Consider the following 20,820-nt stretch of genomic DNA (forward strand, 5'->3'; position numbering starts at 1 on the left):
AAAAATGACCTAACAACACAGCACCTAAGCCGAGTCTTAAAAGAAAAAGACTTTGACTCATGAAGATAAAGAAGAGATCTATCCCAAGCATGGGAGACGGTATGTTGAAAATACCAAAAGGAAAAAAAAAAAGGCAGGAGGCAGCATGTTTGGAGACTATCTAGCAATCATGTTTGAATAATATGAAAGAAAGTAATGTGAAATAAGCCTGGAATGGTCTGGAGCCATTATTAGTGGGCCTTAGATGCCAGACATTTTAACCTATTTAAATACAATGAGTAGACCAAAATAACACCATTGTAGTTTTTTGAAAAGTGATACAGCCAAAACTCTACAATGGGAAGATATCTTTCTATATATGTGCATGACAGATTGACAAGGGAAAAGACAAGATGCCAAAATCCAGTTAGATATATATCAAATCATAAAAGAGGGGAAAGGACACAAAGGTACAAAAATGTTTATAGTAGCTTTATTTGTGGTGGCAAAGAATTGGAAAATGAATGAATGTCCACCAATTGGAGAATGGCTGAATAAGTTGTAGTATATGAAAGTAATGAAATATTATTGTTCTAACAGAAATGATGAGCAGGCTGATTCAGGAAAGACCAGAAAGATGTATATGAACTGATGCTAAGTGAAATGAGCAGAACCAGGAAAACACTATACAAAAGCAACATCAAGATTGTATGATATTCAGCTGTAACAGACTTAACTTTTTTCATCAATTCAGTGATCTAAGGTAATTCCAATAAACTCTAGATGGATAATGCCACCTGCATCCAGAAGAAAAATTATAAAGACTAAATATGGATCAAAGCACACTGTTTTCACCTTTTTTTCTCGTTTTTTTCCTTATTTTTTCCGCTTTATTCTTTCCCAATGTGATTCATATGTAAATATGTAAAAAATGAACGTATATACCTTTTGATCCAGCAGCATTTCTATTGGGTCTGTATCCCAAAAGAATCCCAAAAGAGATCATAAAAAAGGGGAAAGTACCCACATGTGCAAAAATGTTTATAGCAGCCCTTTTTATAGTGAGAAGGAACTGGAAATTGAATAGCTGCCCCTCAATTAGAAAATGGCTGAATAAGTTATAATATAGGAATGTAATGGAATATTATTGTTGTATAAGATGTGATAAGCAGGCTAATTTCAGAAAAGACTAGAAAAACTTACATGAACTGATGCTAAGTAAAGTAAGCAGAATGAAGAGAACACTGGACACAACAACAAGATTATTTGATTATCAACTTTGATAGACGTGGTTCTTTTTAAAAAATGAGGTGATTTAAGGCAGTTCCAATAGACTTGTAATGGAAAAAACCATTTGCATCCAGAGAAAGAACTATGAAGTCTTAAAGTGGCTCAAAATATAGTATTTTCACCTTTTTTTTAATGGTGGTGGTGTTGGTTTGCTTTTTTTTTTTTTCCTTTTCCCCTTGTGATCTGATTTTTCTTGTATGGAATAAAGAATATGGAAATATGTTTAGAAGAACTGCACATGTTTAACCTATAGTGGTTTACTTGCTGTCTGCGGGAGAGGAGGGAGAAAAAAATTGGAATGCAAGGTTTTACAAAGGTAATTGCTGAACACTATGTTTGCATGTATTTAAAAAAAATAAAAAGTTATTATTTTTTAAAAGAATGTACATATGGGCCCAAAAAATTATTAAAAAAAGAAAGTACTCTTAATCCCAAGTACTCCAACAGACTGATCTCACTATCACTGTTACATTTTCAATCTCTCTATTTACTGTTTCTTCCTTTGCTGACTATTATGCTAACATGTTTTGTCCCCTTTATATATAAGAAACCTTCATGTGATCTTGCCACACTCACCAGTTAAAATCCTATATACCATCATCTTTTCTCAAGCAAACTCCCTAAAAAATCTGTATATACCAAAGCCTCCATTTCCTCTCCTGACTTTCTTCTAAACACTCTATAATCTAGTAGTTGACATCATTCAAATGAAATTGCCCTCTCCAAAAAATTCCTCACTGCCAAATCTAATAGCTTTTCTCAGTTTTCATTCTTCTTTCCAAAGCATTTAATACTACAGACCACCTTTTCCTCTTAAAAATTCTCTCTGCAGGGAGAGAGTGGATAGAGTGATGACCCTGGAGTAACAAGGACCGGAGTTCAAATCCGACCTCAGACACTTAATACTTCCTAGCTGTGTGATCCTGAGCAAGTCACTTAATCCCAACTGCCTCACCCCTTTCCCCTCCAAAAAAAAAAAAAAAAAGAAAAAGAAAAATTCTCTCTGCTCTGGGTTTTCATGACACTGCCGTCTTGGTTCTTCTTCTATCTGACTGTCTTCTCAGTCTCCTTTGCTAGATTTATCCACTCCACAATCACTAATTGTGGACATACTTCAGGATTAAATTCTCCTCCCTTTTCTCTCTATAATCTCTCACCTGAGGATATCAGTTCCCATGAGCTGAATTACTGATGCTGTGCAGATGATTCTCAGGGTCACATACCTAACCCTTGTTTCTTTCAAGTTCTGGGAATGCACTTCCAACTGTCTATTGTATATTTCAAACTGAAATCATTTCATAAGCTTCTCAAACTCAATAAATCCAAAACAAAACTCCTTATCTTCTTACTCCTCCTACTCCCATCCCAATTCCTCATCTAAACTTTCTTATTTTTGCAAAGGGCATTCTCATCCTTCCAGTCATCCTAGTTCACACCATTAGTGTCATTCCTGACTCCTCATTCTCACTCATCCACATATCCAATAAGTTGCCAAATCTCATTTTTGCCTGCACATGTTTCCCCGATTAAAATGTGAGCTCTTTGAGACAGGGTTTGTTTTTGCTTTTTCTTTGTATCCTAACTAGTTAGCACAGTGCCTAGGTCATAATAAACATATAATAAATTCAAAAGACAAGGAGAACCAGACATATGACAATAGTTGGAAAGATGTAGTCTGATGTGTGAGAACTGTGGAAATAAAACTCAACAGGATATACAGGAATAGATGAAGAAGTGAGAGCAAAAAAAGAATTAAAGATGACCCCAGGATTTTGATTCTTGGAAACTAGTAAGAAAAGGATGCCATCAATGGAGAAAGTTTGATTGGAGATAAGGACATACTTAAGTAGGAAGGATGACTAATTCAGGTTTGGACATGGTGAGTTTGAGGTACCAGTGGGTACCACTCAGTGAGGTGTTCAAATGAGGCTGATGAGCAGGCAACTGAAGAAATGAAAATGAAATGCAAAAAAAGAAATAGATTTGGGAATCATTTACAAAGAAGGGATCATTGAATACATGCGAAAAAGTAAAATGATGTTCTGATCATGTGTGAGTTTACACATAAGGTACTAAGAAGGAACATAAAGGCTCAATGCTCATGAGTTAGACAGTTAATATTGGATATGATACAAGGTGTTCTCTATAGCTCTTTAGTCCCATGAATAATCACAGACCTATAATAGAATGAATATTCTAATTGAAAGCCCAGAGTTCTGAGTCTCTGCCTTTATATCTGATTGTTGTTGCTAGACAAATTCACAGGAACTTTGTTGGGGGAGAGAAAATTTGCACTGGGAGAGGGAAGTACTTGATTAATCGGCAAGTGGTCCAAATTCTGACACACATCCTCTTTTTTGATCATAAGAGCACTGCAACTAGAAAAGTTTCCTAACCTTGCACAGCTGGAATAGATAAAATTTACTAAACTAATTATGACTAGGAAAGCCTTGCACTATTTGCCTAAATGAAGCTAACTAAACCAGTTACTGGTTACAAAGAAACTTCATAGTATACAGGCAGATCAAAACATGGAGTCACTTGGCATCTAAAGCTTAGAATAAGATAGGTCTTATCTAAACATAATGTACTGCTGCAATCTGAATGTGGACAGAAATTGATCTGTGAATGATGTTAGAGGAAAATAATGGGTCTTTTAAAAAATACCATAAGAAATGCAGAAAGACAAAATACAAAATAATTAAAGAGTGAGATTGCTTGTACCCATATTATAGCTCTTGTAACATAAAACTGGCCTATATTTCATGCCCATTAATTTATAGAGCAAATTATATTTTTAAACCAGCAAAATACTAATCAAACTTTCTTTATTGTCTCAGTCTGCGTTATTAATGAAGCAAAAATAATGAGCATTTCTACTAAGTCTTGTATTATTGGCATAGATCAGTTTGAGAAAGTCATAGAAAATTCAATTAAATTAATAGGACTATCACAGAAGTATCTCCAGTGCACCCTTCAGCAGGTAAAACAAAAGATACTTGATTGACAAAGATGATAGTACCAGGAGTATCATAAAAGTTGAAGCTTTGTTCAAGACAATTATAGGGGAAAATCTTCACAGTATGGAAAATAATTACTTTCTGGGCACACCTAATTGCTGAGTGGAGCATGCTCTGAAGTAAATACCAATTCCAAATGGGTAACTCTGCCCTTCTTGCTTGGTCCTAGAACTTATTCTCTCACTACATCAGTTGAACAAAGGTCTATCTTTCAAGATTTTTTTGCAACCTCCCCTACCCATTCAATACACAAAACAATGATTAGGATGATTCCTTTATTTCTTAAAATAACAAAGTTGAAAAAAAAAATCCCAAAAAAACAGCCTATTTGAACATGGAAAGAACATTGGAGTATTGTTAGAACAGTTGGGTTGGTTCAAGTCTTGTCCTATCACTGGAAAATTATGTTCAGGTGATCTTCCTTTTAAAGAACCGGCAGAGTTTATCTGTTGTTGTTCAGTCATGTCTGATTCTTTGTGACCCCATGGACCACAGCAGGCCAGCCCCTTTTATTCTCCAACAATTCTTGAAGCCTGTCCAAATTCATGTTCATTGTTTCCATGACACTGTATCTATCTCATACTCTGCCATTCTCTTTTTTGCCTTCAATCTTTCCCGACATCAAATTTTATCTAGACCAATCTTCATTGGAATCCCTTTTATAACATCAGCAATAAAGAAACAAAACTCTGCTTATAGAGAAGTCACATCCTTCCCACTACTTTTTGAAAAGGAAGTTTTTCCTTATCCTGAAATCTTCCTGCAATTTTCACCTAGGGCTTCTAGTTCTGCCTTCTGAAGGCAAAAAAAGCAAGTCTAACCCTTCTTTTCCACTTGACTACTACTTGTGTTCCCAAATACTTAAAGACAACCATTGTGCTTTCCTAAATCTCTTCTTTAAACTAAACATTCAATTTCTTCAAAAAAAAAAAAGTCCTTGAGTAACCATCAATAACAACATTTTCAGTCTCTTTACTATCCTGATATTTACTATCAATTCATCAAGTAATTATTATAAGTGTCTTAAATGGATCACAATATAGTATTTTCACTTTTTTCTTTTTGTTTGCTTGCATTTTGGTTTTTTTCCTCATTTTTCCTTTTTAATCTGAATTTTCTTATGTAGCATAATTGTGGAAATATGTATAGAAGAATTGCACATGTTTAACATATATTGGTTTACTTGCTGTCTAGGGAAAGGGGTGGGGGAAAGGAGGGAGAAAAAAATTTAGAACACAAGATTGGACAAGGGTGAATGTTGAAATGTATGAGTAAGTTTTGAAAACAAAAAGGTTTAATAAAAAAAGAGAGATACAGTAGAAAACTGAGCATCTCAGCATTGTATGGTTCAGAGCATCACAAAGAGTTGGGACATGACTGAATGGACTGAGCAACAAAATTAATAGCTTATTCTCTTGTGTTAAGTTAAATAAGCTCCCTAAGCTTACTGACAGCTTTAAATTCAACTGCATCATGAGGAAAATTAAAGTTCATTCACTAGCTAAATGATCCAAGTTTGGATCCTGTGATAGAAGCGACTCTAGACTAATAGTCATATTTGTCAATAGTGTCGTAATAGAGAGTCTATGTTAATTTCACAATTCTAAGTAGCTACCTGAGGCACAAAGATGTGAAGTTGTGGTGATCTTCTTCTTTTAAAATAAGTAGAATAGTTCTCTCTGGGGAGAAGGTAGGTTTCTCGGGGGAGGTTTTCTTGGAGGCAGCTTTAGTATCAGTTCGGATCAATAATTACCCCAAATGCAGCCAGGTGATAAAAGTTCAGCTCTTTTATTATCTCCAATATAGCCCGGTTAGCTTAGAAGCCTATCTCTCTGCTTGGTTCCAAGAGCTCTTGCCACTTTATCCTTTGCTTCTGCTTTCTTCAGCCTCCAGGCAGCACAAAGATGGAATGAATCTCTTGTCTCCTTGCCTGGGGCTGGGCGGCTTTCTGGCGAGTCTTTCAGACCAGCTTGGTCTCAAGTGGGGGAAGTGCAGGAGCCCAGCCACCACAGTGGTGTGAGATGAAGATGAATCTGGTTGTGCCTCTGAGAGAGCCTTCTCAGTCTTCAGTTCAGCTCCAACTCGTGGCTTCTTCTGACTTGTTGCTCTTCTTCATGTAATTTGATTGAATTCTGTCCGAGAGCCTCTGTCTGTTTCTTTTATACAAGAGAGAGGAATTGTGGGATACAAGAGAGAGGGATTATGGGTTTTCTCCCATAGTGCTCTCTGGCCTCAAGAGCTTCAAGGGAGGTGTGAATTCATAAAGTTACAAAGTTTACTTTGTGAATCTCCCATACTTGTGAACTCCAATGAGTAAAGGTGTGAACACAAGCCTTGTATCAGTTAGTTCTACTTAGTACCTTGTTTCAGGTTCTGGCCCAAAACATCTTCTTGTAAGATCAGATCAATAATCTATCAACTCTAATGAGTTAGCAGTTTGTAAAGATTCCAACATGAAGTGACTTGGCTAGGCACATATAATTAATAAGAGTCAAGGTTGGATATGAGTCATTTTGACTCTAAGCACAGTCTTCTATGTATCATGAATAGTTGTTTCTTTACAAATCATAATATTTTATATATCTTCTTATTTATTTTATTTATATTTTTAAGTCTGCTAAGGTTTACAAAGCATTTTTCTTAAAATAATCATGTGAAGAAGGCATTGCAATGAATGTATAAGTATTGTTTTCCAAATCTGACAATTGACAACCTGGAAGGTTTAGTAAGTTTCCCCACAGTCAGAAAGCTAGTGTCATGGCTAGGATATAAACTGAAGTCTCCCGACTTCAGGCCCCAGTGTTCTTTCTACTGCCTGTAAGACATAGTAATACTTCTCTAGTTAATACCAGCTACTTGCATAAAGAAATGAATACCAAAATTTGTTCATACTCACACTGCAACTCTGCACCTAGCTAACAACTCATTCACTTACAGTGACTGCCCAAGGCTGCTAAAGAAAGTAAGAGTAAATGGTAGTTTTAACAGTTTAAAGACCAGTTACTGGCATACAAAATAAACAGCAAGCAATGGAAAACCATGGAGCCGTTGGTAATTCATATTTCAGAATTTAAAGCTTGGACAGTAAAGAGAACAGATGGCTTTGCAACATGGAGACAAATCCACAAGAAACAATGGATTTAGGGAAGCTTTTGCGGCATTGAGAGGGAACTGAAGCTATTGTGCTGGGAAAAAAAGACATATACAGGTCTTACGGACATTTTCCTCATGGCTTCACTAAGCAAACATTGATAAAATACATATCACTTGCCCAAAATAACGATAATCCAGACACAGATATATGTTTCTTAACTATATGCTTTAAAGTATATTAAATTCCTTCAACTATAGATGATTGGTGAACAAGAGCCCATGTTATTTGTTCTTACCTACTCACTGACCACCCTCACCTGCCAAACTATCACACTGCCAAAAAGGGGGATAAGAAACATCACTTGCTTATTAATGTGGTGAAATTCTCAGGAAGGATATAGCCATAACCCCAAGGCCTTGGGAATGATGCAGTTAGGAATGATTTATTTCTTCCTTCAAGCTATCTTGCCTTAGTTTAACTTTATATGGCCAGGATGCTGAGTCCAAAACATTGCTGGCTGTCAGATAACAGCCTGTTGTGATAACAGGGTTTCAAAGACAAATGAGCAACAATAATGAGGTACATAAAGTTAAGGCAGGCACAGAACAAAACTGGATGCCCACTATTTAATCTAGTGACATTTCAGACCTAAAAGCACATCTCCAGAAGGTTCCCATAAGCTCTACCCAAGGAAGTCTGGATACTGTACCTGCATACAAAATCAGAACCAGACCACTCCTCAACTCCATCTTTAAGGCATAAAATTAGCTTATCAGTGACATGAAGCATCTAGTTTCTCTTACTTGTCCCTATAAGTTTACCTTTCTATTCTTGGCTCTTTGCTAACTTCTTCCGGAATTTAGCCTGCTTTAATTGGCATTACAATTACAATAAACTTTGCCTCTCGACTTGGAGATGGATCTGAGCCTGCAGATTCTTTTTGAGGACCACATCTTATGACACTGGCCTGGAACCCAATATTTCTGGGGTCCCCTTAGAGCCCTAATATCATCTTAATACTCAAACAAATCTATTACCTCAATCAACAATATCTAAAATGTATATAATATCACTCACTATGTACTAGGTACTTTACAATTATTATTTCATTTGCTCTTCACAATAACCTTGGGAGGAAGATACTATTATTATCCCCATTTTACAGATGAGGGAACTGAAGCTGAGACATCAAGTGACTTGCCCAGGGTCCCACAGCTAGCATCTGAGGCTAGATTTAAACTTGGGTCATCCTGACTTCAAGCCTGGTGCTCTATTGACTACAATTCCTAAATCATTAATGCCTGGCCATTCTATTTAACTCTTGTCAAGATTCTTTCATAAGTATACCACGTAAGATTTACTCAAGATACAAGATACTTTTTTTTTAACCTCTGCAAATAAAAAACTGTGAAGAATATGCTGTTAGAGGTAGCTCACACTATACCTGTGGGCAACAGTATTAAATCATTGCAAGACTACAGTAAAGAGACAGGGCTTTGTTTTGTTTTCTGAATGAGGGAATAAGAGGAGTGAAATATGTATTGGAGTCAAATAAGACTTGGGTTAAACCCTGCCTCCTGAATTTATTAGTTATTTGACCTAAGCTAAGTTCAGCCTCACTTTCCCCTTCAATAAAATGTGACGATATTCACAATCTTTGTGTCACCAGGCTGCTTTAAGAAAAGCATAATGAAAAGCTTAAAATACCATAAAACTCAATTCAGTATGTCAGCTATCCATAATTTCAGGAGAGAAAACATTCAACCTTGATGACCACCCTTCTGAATATAAACCTATTCACACATAGATAGGTATAGAATTTTGGAAAGACAACAGCAATACAGTCTCCCACTAGGTCCAGGTTTTCCAACTTAACAGGATCCAAAAAAGCTAGCTTCACTATTACCATTACATTTGAGAACCCAGGGTCGCTTCTATGCCATAATGCGACAGTACAAAGGGGAATTTGATGGAGTTAAGAACTATATGAATGCAAGCTATTTTTTTTTAGAAGTTATTATTCAATTCTGACAGAACTCTAAAACTAAGTGGCATACAACTAATTGGAACAAAATCTCCCAACTGCAACCAAAAGTTAACAAACTAGACAGCTTCTGAATTAAAGAAATAGTCGGGTACATCAAACCTGTTTTTCAAAGGAATGGATTTTGGATTCATTTTCCATCTATATACAGATCTTCCCTGATTTAAAAATGCAAGATATTTCAAAAATTCCCTTAGCTATTAGTTATTTGGAACACAAAATGTACTTTTTAAAAATACTGCTAGTGTTTAAAATAGTAGTAAGTATCTTCCATTAGCCCAACTCAAAGTTAGCAATATCCAGTCACCCACTTTCTGTGGGAATATCTGGAGCCTCCATCATAGAAGCTAAGGGAAAAGTGAATACTTGATAGCATTTATAAAACCTGGGTCCAAAACAGCAGCAGTAGAAATTTTTTTTTCAATGGTCTTGGTGGCCCACTGCTATATGAAGTTCATTCATAAATTAGGTATTTTAAATTGAAGCCTCTAAAAGTAATGAATTGTTCTTTGTATACAAGTCACTTTTCCAGTGGCTTAGCCTCTAGATTTTAAGTTTGGTCGTCCTCTCTGTTTTTTATTTTCTAAATTTCAGTATCATCTGTCTCCTACACCTTCACTGTAGATCCTCCCTCGGTACCTGGAACCTCCTCAACCTGGAACATCATCTATCCTTCTCCTATAGGTGGGTTCCTCCCAGACTCTCCCTTCTGGAGATATGCCAATTTATATTCCTCTCCTGACTGTACCTCCAATTTTGTAGACTTTTAACTCCATGTCCCAGGATGGAATCTCTTCATTTCTATCTATGCCCACATTGGAATTCCATTTTATCTATCTTCCCCCAATAGAATATTGGCTCCTTGACAGGAGGACATCTTTCTTTTTGCTTCTATTTGATATATTCCCAGTGCATATCCCAGTGCCTAGAACATAATAATAATACCTGGTTTTATTAAAGGAGGGAAGAAGGCCACAGAAGTTCTGAAGTTAAAATGAACATTCATGTTGAGAATGAAAAGAATTAATATGAAAACAAGGAATTAGGAGACTAGAACTCAGGTTCTAGTGACACTTTCAGTGGACTTCAATTTCTTCCTCCAACATAAAAAAAAAAAATTTAAAGATGTTTGAACTAGAAGATCTCTAAGGTTCTTTTGAGCTCTAACAATTCAAAACTCTCTCTCAGGCCACTGGATTAAAGAGACCTGCGTTCTGACTCTGTTCTTGGTTTTGTTATCACCTAGCTTATGATCTTGTGTAAGTCACAGATTCTCTGGATTTCATTTTTCCCATCAGCAAAACAAATAGATTGTGGTCCTTAAAATCCTTCCAGCCTTGAAATTCTGTGACTATCATATAATCTTAGAAAATCAAAAGGGAAGTCAAGGGCAGGACACACAAGAAGGGAAGAAAGAAATTATCTATAAGATAAAAGATGGGTTGGAAGAGTAAAAAGCTTAAAACTAATCTTTTCTGCAAATATGGCATTATTAATACAATTCACATTACCACTTTGATATCAATTAATATTACTGATTTGGGCTCAATGCTGTCAGGTATACACCGATTATATTTTTAAGCTGTAGTTTCCTCAGTATCTTCAGCACAGACAGTATGATCAAATCAAAACCAAACTACTCCCTTTCAAGCCCTTGGAAATCTAAGGCTTTGCCCTGCAGCAGTGAAATGAATTATTAAAAGATTAAAATGCAAACGCCATCACCTTTTTGCTTTCTTTTCCTATGGGAGAAGAGTTCAAATCAAAAGGGATAGGAAACATGAACTGCAGATTCCTTAAGAACAATTGTATATGCAGAAATATAACATTATGAACTGACTGGTACAATTATAACCCCAAAAAGTGACCAAATGAAGAAGGTGCACATGCATAGACAATATCACCTGACAAGAACTTGCCCATGCAAATATCACGAGAAAGTTATATATAGGGTTTAAAATCTATACATCGGGCAAAATGTGGTAGTGAAAACAAATAACAAAGCAGCATGGTTTCTTTTAGCTGTATTGTAAAGAGAGCAAAATGCAAAGTTTTGACTATATCTAGAAACCTTATTCCATTTAAAGCTTAAATCTGGATCAAGGACATACAGGTCCCAGTAAGAAGTATTGAAAGTGACAAGATTCCACTGATATCAGCACTTTTCAAGTTTTTTTATCCTGCGATGGCCAAAGTCAAAGAAATAAAAAGTACTTCAAAATTTCCTAAGAGGTGGCACTCAGAACTGAAATTATGGGATGCTTACCTGAATCTGTGGATAAAGGCTAGATCTGGGATCAGCAACCTCTGTAGAACCAAGTCTCAAAACCAGATAGTGTGACATAATGTAGTCAGCTCGAGATAGGGTCAGAAGGCCTGTGTTCAAGCGCTTACTCTAATACTTATTAGTTGTATAATTCCTGGGCAACTCACATTACTTGTCTGGGCCTCAATTTCCTCAACTGTAAAGGAATAATGTTTATATCACCAACTTCACAAAACCTTGTAAGAAAAGGACTTTGTAAATGTAACATAAATGTGAACCAAGAGGCAATATCCATGGGAACCTCCTGGTTGACCAAAGACATAGTCAGAAACAAAGAATAAAAGGGAGAGAAAGAATAAAAAAATAAAATAAGTAGCAATAAAAATGAAAGTGAAATGAAGAGGACAGCTAGTTAATGCAGTAGATAGAGCACCAGCCCTGAAGTCAAGAGGATCTGAGTTCAAATTTGGCCTCAGACATTTAACACTTCCTGACTGTGTGACCCTGAGCAAGTCACTTACCCCCAACTGCCTCAGCAAAATAATAATAATAATAATAATAATAATAATAATAATAATAATAAATAAAAGTTAAATGAAGAAAGGCAAATATAGCATGTAGTAACAGAACATCAACCAATCAAATGGAACATCATCTTTTCTCATATAACAAATACATTTAATGATAAAATCAACACATTTTTAACATATTATCATCAAGGGTCAGTTATGTCAAACATGCAACCAGACTGAAGAGGCAAAGCCTAACTGATGCCATTTACAGACAAACACTCACTCTCATTTCCACTACACTGTCACTGCTTCGTCATTGTGGTGAAAAAGAAAGGAACACTAGAATCCCAACATTGTTGCCTCGTGCCTTTCTCATGTTCTCCATTCTAGCAACTTAAGATTCAGATCTTCATCATCTTCCACCTGGAATACTTGACCAGCCTTCTTTCCTGCTCATGCCTTTCTTTATATCAGTGCTTCTTCCACTCAGATGTCAAAATGTATTAGAATTCTTACAAGGTGCTAAGTCACTGGAATTGATACAGACAATAATTATCTAATTTACTTAACAGTTCTTTAGTTCACTAATGTCCTTAGTACTTATTAGAGTTCCACAAGATTCACACCTTTAAGAGAGCATATATAAGAAGAGCCCACTAAAAGCACAAGCCCACTCTCAGAGACATAGACAAATTCATTCCATCTTCCACCTTTGTGCTGGCTGGAGGCTGAAGCAGGCAGAGGCAAAGGACTAGCAACAAGAGCTCTCGGAACCAAGGACAGAGATAGGCCTCTAAGAAAGCTAAACAGGTTATTTTGAAGGAAACAAAGATCTGGACTTTAACTCCTGACTGCATTGGGATGATTACACTGAATTGAAACTAAGGCTGCCTCCAGAAGCCCCCCAAGAAACCTTTTCCCAGAGATGATTACATTTTAGAGAAGAATATTACAAAAATGATGTTCAACATTATCTCTTATTCCATAAATAGCATTGGCTCCCTATTGCCTCATATATCAAATATACGTTTGGTATTTACAGCTCTTCACAACCTATTTTCTATCTTCCCAGTTTCTTATATTTCACTCCCCTCTATAAACTCTACAAGCAGCTATACTAGCCTATTTTACGTCCCAACTCCTCTCCTTTGCACTAACTGTCCCCCACATGGGGAATGTTCTACCTCCTAACCTCTGCTTCTTGGCTTCTCTGATTTCCTTCAAGACTCAACTCTTCTGCAGGTCTTTCCTAGGCCCACAAGGCTGCTAGAACCTTCCCCTATGAGATTTCCTTCCATCTCTTCCGTATATATCTTATAGGTACTTAAGTATATACAAGAATATATGCTTTTGAGGGAAGGGACTGTGTTTTTATATTCCTCTGTATTTTTATCCCTTAGCATAGTACCTGTTAAATTGGAAGCTCTTAATATATGTATGCTGACTAACTTATGTGGCCTTGGGCAAACTTCAACTCTCTGGCCTTAATTCTGCATCTATAAAATAAAGATAATACCCTGATCCAGCAGTGTTTCTACTGGGCCTATATCCCAGAGAGATCATAAAAAAGGAAAAGGATCCACATGTGTTAAAATGTTTGTGGCAACCCTTTTTGTAGTGGCAAGGAACTGGAAAGTGGATGCCCATTAATTGGGGAATGGCTAAATAAGTTATGGTATATGAGTGTAATGGAATATTATTGTTCTATAAGAAACTACCAGCAGGATGATTTCAGAAAGGCCTGAATAGACTTACATAAATTGATGCTAAGTGAAGTGAGCAGAACCAAGAGAACATTGTGCACAACAACAAAAAGATTATATATAATGATCAACTATGATGGACTTGGCTCTTTTTAACAATGAGATGATTCAGGCCAGTTCCAATAGACTTGTGATGGAGAGAACCATCTGCATCTAGAGAGAGGACTATGGGGACTGAATGTGAACCACAACATAATATTTTCACCTTTTTTGTTATTATTTGCTTGCTTTTTGTTTTCTTTCTCATTTTTTCTTTTTGATCTAATTTTCCTTGTGTAGCATAACTGTAGAAATATATATATAGAAGAATTGCACAATTTTAATATGTATTAGATTACTTCTGTCTAGAGGAGGGGATCAGAGAAAGGAGAGAGAAAAACTTGGAGGACAAGATTTTGCAAGGATGAATACTGAAAACTATCTTTGCATGTATCTTAAAAATAAAAAGCTGTTTTTTTTAAAAAATGAAGGTGCTAGACTAAACAACTGTACAACCCCTTTCAGCTCTTAAACTTAGGATCTAATGAGCTAGTTTTGGGGGGCATTCATCATCAATCCCCGAATTAGGTAGCAGAAACAATGCTGAAAATAGAAAATGTATTGAAGAGAGAATACTACACTGGGACTCAAGGATCCAGATACCTGAGTTCTAGTACCAGTTCTTCTAATTAAGTAGGGCTCTTAATTAAGTGCTTCTAATTAAGTCAGCTCTATAATTTTAGGATTCTAAAAAAAAATGAGGGATAAACAGAAGACAGATTATAGAATGTCCATATACTGTGGATATGAGTTTTCACAACTTCATAAACCCTTCCAAACTATAAGCCTATTAATATGCCTGTACTGGTATAATTTATTAAGATAATGAGTCTCAGACAGACCTAAATGGGCATATGTTGAATGAGATAGATGAAAAATGATGCAAATGCTATATGTATGCCACTCAGTAAAGCATTAGAAATAAAATAATGAAATTGTCTTATCAAACTTTTTTCATTCAATGTGTAAGATACAAAATGTGTAACAGGGATCAATTCTGAACCTTGGAACTTGAAAGGAAGACAAGCATGATATATTAAACCAAAGCATTAGCTAAAACTGCATGCAATTTATATTTCCATTTTAATTCTATGAGACAATGTGTTACTGTAGCCCCAGATTTTATGACTGAAACTTTAACTAACTGGGGAGAAAGTTATTTTAAAGATATGCAGAGTGACTTAGAAGCCTGTTCTTTCGTACCTATGTCCAGATTGGTAAGCAGTATGGAGGAGAAGAAAGGGAAAAAGTAAACCTATGAAGCAATTCTAAGCAAATATATTCATAGGGCCTGGCCTACCATGGCAGCTGTCACTGGCTTCCTTTTTCTCAAGAATGCAAATGATTAAGATAGATTAAATACCTACTTTGCTTAATACTCTTGATAATGAGTTTCTTTCCTTTTTTTTAAGGGTGTTTCATGTTGGCAGTTGATGGATCTTGCGTTAAATTGTTTTAATTCAAAACAGTACCATCTGTTGTTAGGATCTGCCGGCTCAAAAAAGGAGGCAAGCAACAGCCACTAGAGTGCCAGGGAAGGGGACACCAGGGTGTATCATCTATGAGTTTATGAAAAATGGCAGAATGAGATGGTAGAAAGAACAATGACAAGGAGCAAAAAGACCAGGGGTCTAATGTCCTTCACTCAATATCTGGGCAATACTGAAAGAGGGATTAAGAAGGGTGGGGACATTTCCTTCTTTCCCTATGTCTGCAGAGGACTATTCACCCATCTATCATGAGTTTATTTGTTTGGATTTTTTTGTTTGTTTTTAACTAGTGAAAGAGGAGATTCTTTGACTCAATTGCTACTAGTCTTAATCATTCAGTCAAACAGACCTGTTTAAGACTTTAGTTTAAAAAGACCAAGGTCTCCCACTGCCTCCAGGAACATCTCCAAGGCATTCTGATCTATATCTGGCCAATGGAGGGGACAGTGAAGCAGGAGACCTTGCACAGCCTTCCTTCACTTCAATTCAATTCACTTGCATGTCATGGCCTCACCTCCCTAAAGTCAGGTCCTCTTTGAGAATGAAGGACAAACAACAACTCACTCAATATGGGGAAATCTCTTTCCCCAATCTGAGCCTCAGTTCCCGTTTCTGTAACAGGGTTTGGAGAAAAATATCTCTAAAGTGTCCTTGAAATCTAAACAGAAGACATAACACAGTCCTTAGTCACTCTGACAAGTTAGGAGTCTTCCAGTACTCTTTCTATAAGCCCATTTCTTCCGGATTCTTTTACAACTTTAAATCCTCATAGGCAAAATGAATGGTAAACAGTTTTCTATTACAGAAATGTAGAGCTGCAACTAAAACTCTCACATTGAGCCAAGGGATTTTTTCCTCTGGGATGGAGCTAGAACTGTCTTATTTTCTAAGTCTCACCCACATTCTCATCCTACTTACATCCACATTCCCATATCAAGCTTAGAGAACATAATAGCTGTCACCAAGTATTTGAAAGACTAATTCTCTGGGGGAAAGATTCAGCTTGTTCTTCTATCCCCTCAAAGGAGAGCTAAGATTAATGGTTAGAAATTGCACTAAGGAAGATTTAGACTAAATATAAGGAAAAAATTTCCTGTCGACTTGAGCTATCTAAAAATAAAATGGGCTGCCTTGGATAGTAGTGTGTTATCCTGGCAAGGGGTCTTCAAGGAAAGGCTATATGACCACTTTCAGGAGAGACACTATTGAGAAAAAACTCATACAGAAAAAAGAATAAATTAAGAATAAGATAGTCTCTGCGGTCCCCTTTAGTTCTGAAATCTTACTCACCTAAATCTTTATGAATAAGCAAAACTTAGTAGCAAGTGTCTACCATTGAACTTTTTGAAAATGACTTACAAATTGGTGCAACCTTACGTTTGCAGCTTTATTACATATTGCTCTCCATCCTATATTGGAATCCAGGCAAAAGAATGATTGACAACTGCCTGCTCTTCACCCAAAATATAATATGATCAATCTCTACATTTTTGTACTGACTGTCACCATGCACTCTCTCCTTACCTTTTCTTTGTAGAATTCCTTGTTTCCTTCAAGAGGAAGCTCAATCTTCATCTTCTTCACATGAAACCCTTTTAAATAGCCCCAGAAACTAGAACACTTTCCCCAAAGGACATTGAATTTACCCTATATTCATTCTAATCTAAACACATGTTGTCTCTTGATGAAATGTAAACTTCTAGAAGACAAGGATTATTACACTTTTGTCTTTGTATCTTCAATGTCCCTTGCCCCACTGGGCACATTCAATAAATGAAGAAATGAGGGAAAGCGTGAGACTTTTAAACTAGAACAAAATTAATTGTAGATTGATTTTCTAAATTTTTTCTCCCCTTAATGCTAATGCTTTCCCTCTGCTATGAATGATATCCAATTTGAAACTGATACTTATCTTGTTTTTATATGGCTATATGCATATTCTGTCTCTCATCAGACTATAAACACCTTGAGATCAGCAGCTATCTTAGGTCTTTCTTTATATCCTGAGCACTTAGTATAGTACCTGGCACAAAGAAGCCTGTACTTGGCACAACTCAATATGAGATTGTTTACTGGTTTGTGATTGCTAAGTTCCTTCCACAATGCACTTATTAATGTTGAATACAGTATTAGTCTTACAAGAATAATTCTGTTGAATTATTTTGTGGCCATGACCATTTAAAAAATACTTTCACCTAGAAATAAAGCATTTGTTAAAAATTTACAAGCAAGCAAAACTTACCCAACAAGGGAGAAAAGTGAACTTTGAAGCCTTCTTGATGAAAAGACCAAAGCCAAATAGAAACTATGAAATACAGTTAATAAACACATAAAAAGGCAAATGTGAACAAACAATAAGATCACACTAAACAAGGATGAAGTGCTTGCATTTTAATAAGGGAAATTATACAAGTGTCCCATAAGAACACTTATATCACCAGCTATCAAAGAGGGAATCAAATAATGTTAAAGAGCTTAGGAGTGGTTTTGTTATTTTTTTTTTATATATTAAAAGAAGAAAGGAAAGGGGAGGGAAAATAAATACACTAAGAGAAAAAAGGAGAGTAGAATGGGGGAAATTGCATAATTAGGATGCAAGCATATAAAACTACATAAAAAATAGAAGCACAACAAAAAAATAAACCTCATTTTCAACTGTACTGATCCAAAGAAAGAACACATATACACAATTGGAGATATAGATTCATTTCATTCAACAGGAAACAGGAGGGAGAAGAGAAAGTAGAGGGAAGAAAGGAGTAAAAGGAAGGGTAGATTTCAGAGACATGATTTATAAACAAAATGAACTCTAATCCTCCCCAACTGAACTGTGCTGCTGTAGCATGGCTATACAAGCCAACCTATAAACTTGCAACATTAGTCCCAACTCTATATCCCTGTACCTTCAACCCTTGGAGATCCCAACAGCAGAAATTTTCTCAGGGTTTCAGAGCAGTGAGAAGTGCAATAGCAGCAAAGAGAGAGGAATGTGGAAGTATTCTATACCTGGGCAGTTAGATGGCACAGTGGATAGAACACCAGCCCTATAGTCAGGAAGTCTTGAGTTCAAATCCAATCTCAGATGCTTAATACTTCCTAGCTATGTGAGACTGGGCAAGTCAACCCCAACACACACACACACACACACACACACACACACACACACACACACACAGTATTCTATGCCACAACAAAACTCAGAGAACTAAGTAACAGAGGACAGTGGAGCAGGATATGTAAATATGCCTTTGTATCATTCCAATTAAACTGAAAAAAAAAAAAAAATCAAGCATCTAGCTGAAGCCAGAAATTATTTTTGTACAGACTAACACTGGTGAACTATGAATTGTTTAGCATGGAAGCCTGAGGCTGAGACACAATTCTGAAATCTAGTCATTACTATCAGACCACCAATAAAGGGGAGGGAATAAGAAAGTAAGCAATAAGAGGAATATAAGGGGAGGAAAGGGGAAGGAATTGAAATGATTTTAAAAAATAAATAAATAAAGACCCAGAAAGAAAATCAAGACCTAGAGCATCAGCAGATAAACCAATGGGGGAGTATTAGAACAGAATAGAATAAAGCCTCTATATCAGGTAAAAGAGATCAGGCATCTGCAATGCAATGGAAAATTAATCAATAACTAATGAAGCAAAGAACTGGGTAAATTCCAAAGATAGCATGGAACAACAGCATGCAATACTTGAATGGATTAAAAGAGAAACAAGAAAGTAGAATTTATGACCTGATAAGGAAAAATAATTTTGGAAAAATTTGAAACCATAATAGCAAGTTTTACCAAAGAAACAAGGATATAGATAATCGGGATTCCGAATACACAAAAATAAAGGACAATCTTAACAAGAGAAGGAAAATGCAATTAACATTAAAAGAAAGTATGATCTCTATTCAAGCAAAATGTAATGACCTTAAAGATGCATAAACACAACATAAAAATTATGTTTCCCAGAAGAATGCAATTCAAAATATCTGAACATCAAAATGCAAGAAATATTACAAGAAAATTTCTTAGAACTTTTGGGCGCAAAAAATAAATCACAAATAGAATCTACAAGGGAAAAAAAAATCATCCAGGAAAAAAAAAAAGTGAGATTGCAAACTTCAAGACATATAGTGGTTAAATCAACAAATCCTCACATAAACAACAAATTCTTCTAGCAGTGAAGAGAAAGGCCTTCAAGTGTAAAAGAAAGGAAATTTGAATAACACAAGACTAATCTATATCCACAAATACCACTGGAGGGAATGGAATAATGTATTCTGAAGCGCAAAAAAGCTTAAAATGACTAATCCAGTAAATCTGACCCTAACCATTTACATGTAAAAGGCAGAAACAAGAAGGGAGAACAATCAGGCAAAGGAGACAGTCAAAGAAAATGCCCAGAGTTGGGCCAGCTAAGTGGCACAGTGGATAGAGCACCACCTCTGAAGTCAGAAAGACCTAAGTTGGGAGGAGGAGTGAATCTTGTTTGAGGAACAGCAAAGAGGCCAAAGTCATAGGTCACAAGAGGCCACAGAGGATGCATGCTACAGGGAGAGGGAAATAAGATGTAAGAAGATAGAAAAGGTAAAAAAGGGGCAAGTTATGAAAAATTTTGTATGCTAAAGTATTTATATTTATTCCTGGAGAAAATAAGGAGCCACTAAATAGATAGTGACAGGTCACATCAGTGTTTCTGAAAGATTATCTGGCAGCTGAATGGAAGATGGAATGGAATAGGAATCAGCAAGTTATAATTTTTCAGACATGTTCAGGGTTTTCTTGATAAAGATACTGGAGTAGTTCTTCATTTCCTTCTCCAGTTCATTTTACATAAGAGGAAACTGAGGCAAACAGGATTAAGTGATTTGTTTCAATTCTTTTTGACTCAACTTCAATACTCCGCAACACCTAGCTACCTATATTGCCCCAGAAAAAACAAGCATTTATTAAATGTCTATTGTATGCTAGGCACTTTGCTGGGTCCTTTAGATATAATAATATAGGTGAAATAATTCCTGTCCTCAAAGAACTTACATTATACCTAGAATTGGCATGTAAGTATATAAGTATATGTAAAATAATGATAATGTGGGGACTAGCATCAAGGGATCAAGAAAGGCTTCAAGTAGAAGATGAACTGGGTTAAGATTTGAAAGAACCAGGATTCTAAGAAATAAAGATGAGAAACGAGTGCATTACACGTATGGAGAAGAGTATAAAGGCATGAGAATAGGATATGAATATCACATGTGAGGAACATAAGAAGTACAATTTGTACTCATCTGTAGAGTGAAAGAAGGTGAGTGATATACGAGAAG

At 36.1% G+C, this 20,820-nt stretch overlaps 1 protein-coding gene across 1 annotated transcript in view; it reads right to left on the reverse strand.

Moving 5' to 3' along the window:
* The window catches only part of MED27 (mediator complex subunit 27), a 253,392-nt gene that overhangs the window by 170,357 nt on the left and 62,215 nt on the right, over window positions 1-20,820 (reverse strand). The window lies entirely within an intron of this gene.

Source organism: Antechinus flavipes, chromosome 2 (assembly GCF_016432865.1).
Source record: "Antechinus flavipes isolate AdamAnt ecotype Samford, QLD, Australia chromosome 2, AdamAnt_v2, whole genome shotgun sequence".
In the NCBI taxonomy this organism is placed as follows: domain Eukaryota; kingdom Metazoa; phylum Chordata; class Mammalia; order Dasyuromorphia; family Dasyuridae; genus Antechinus; species Antechinus flavipes.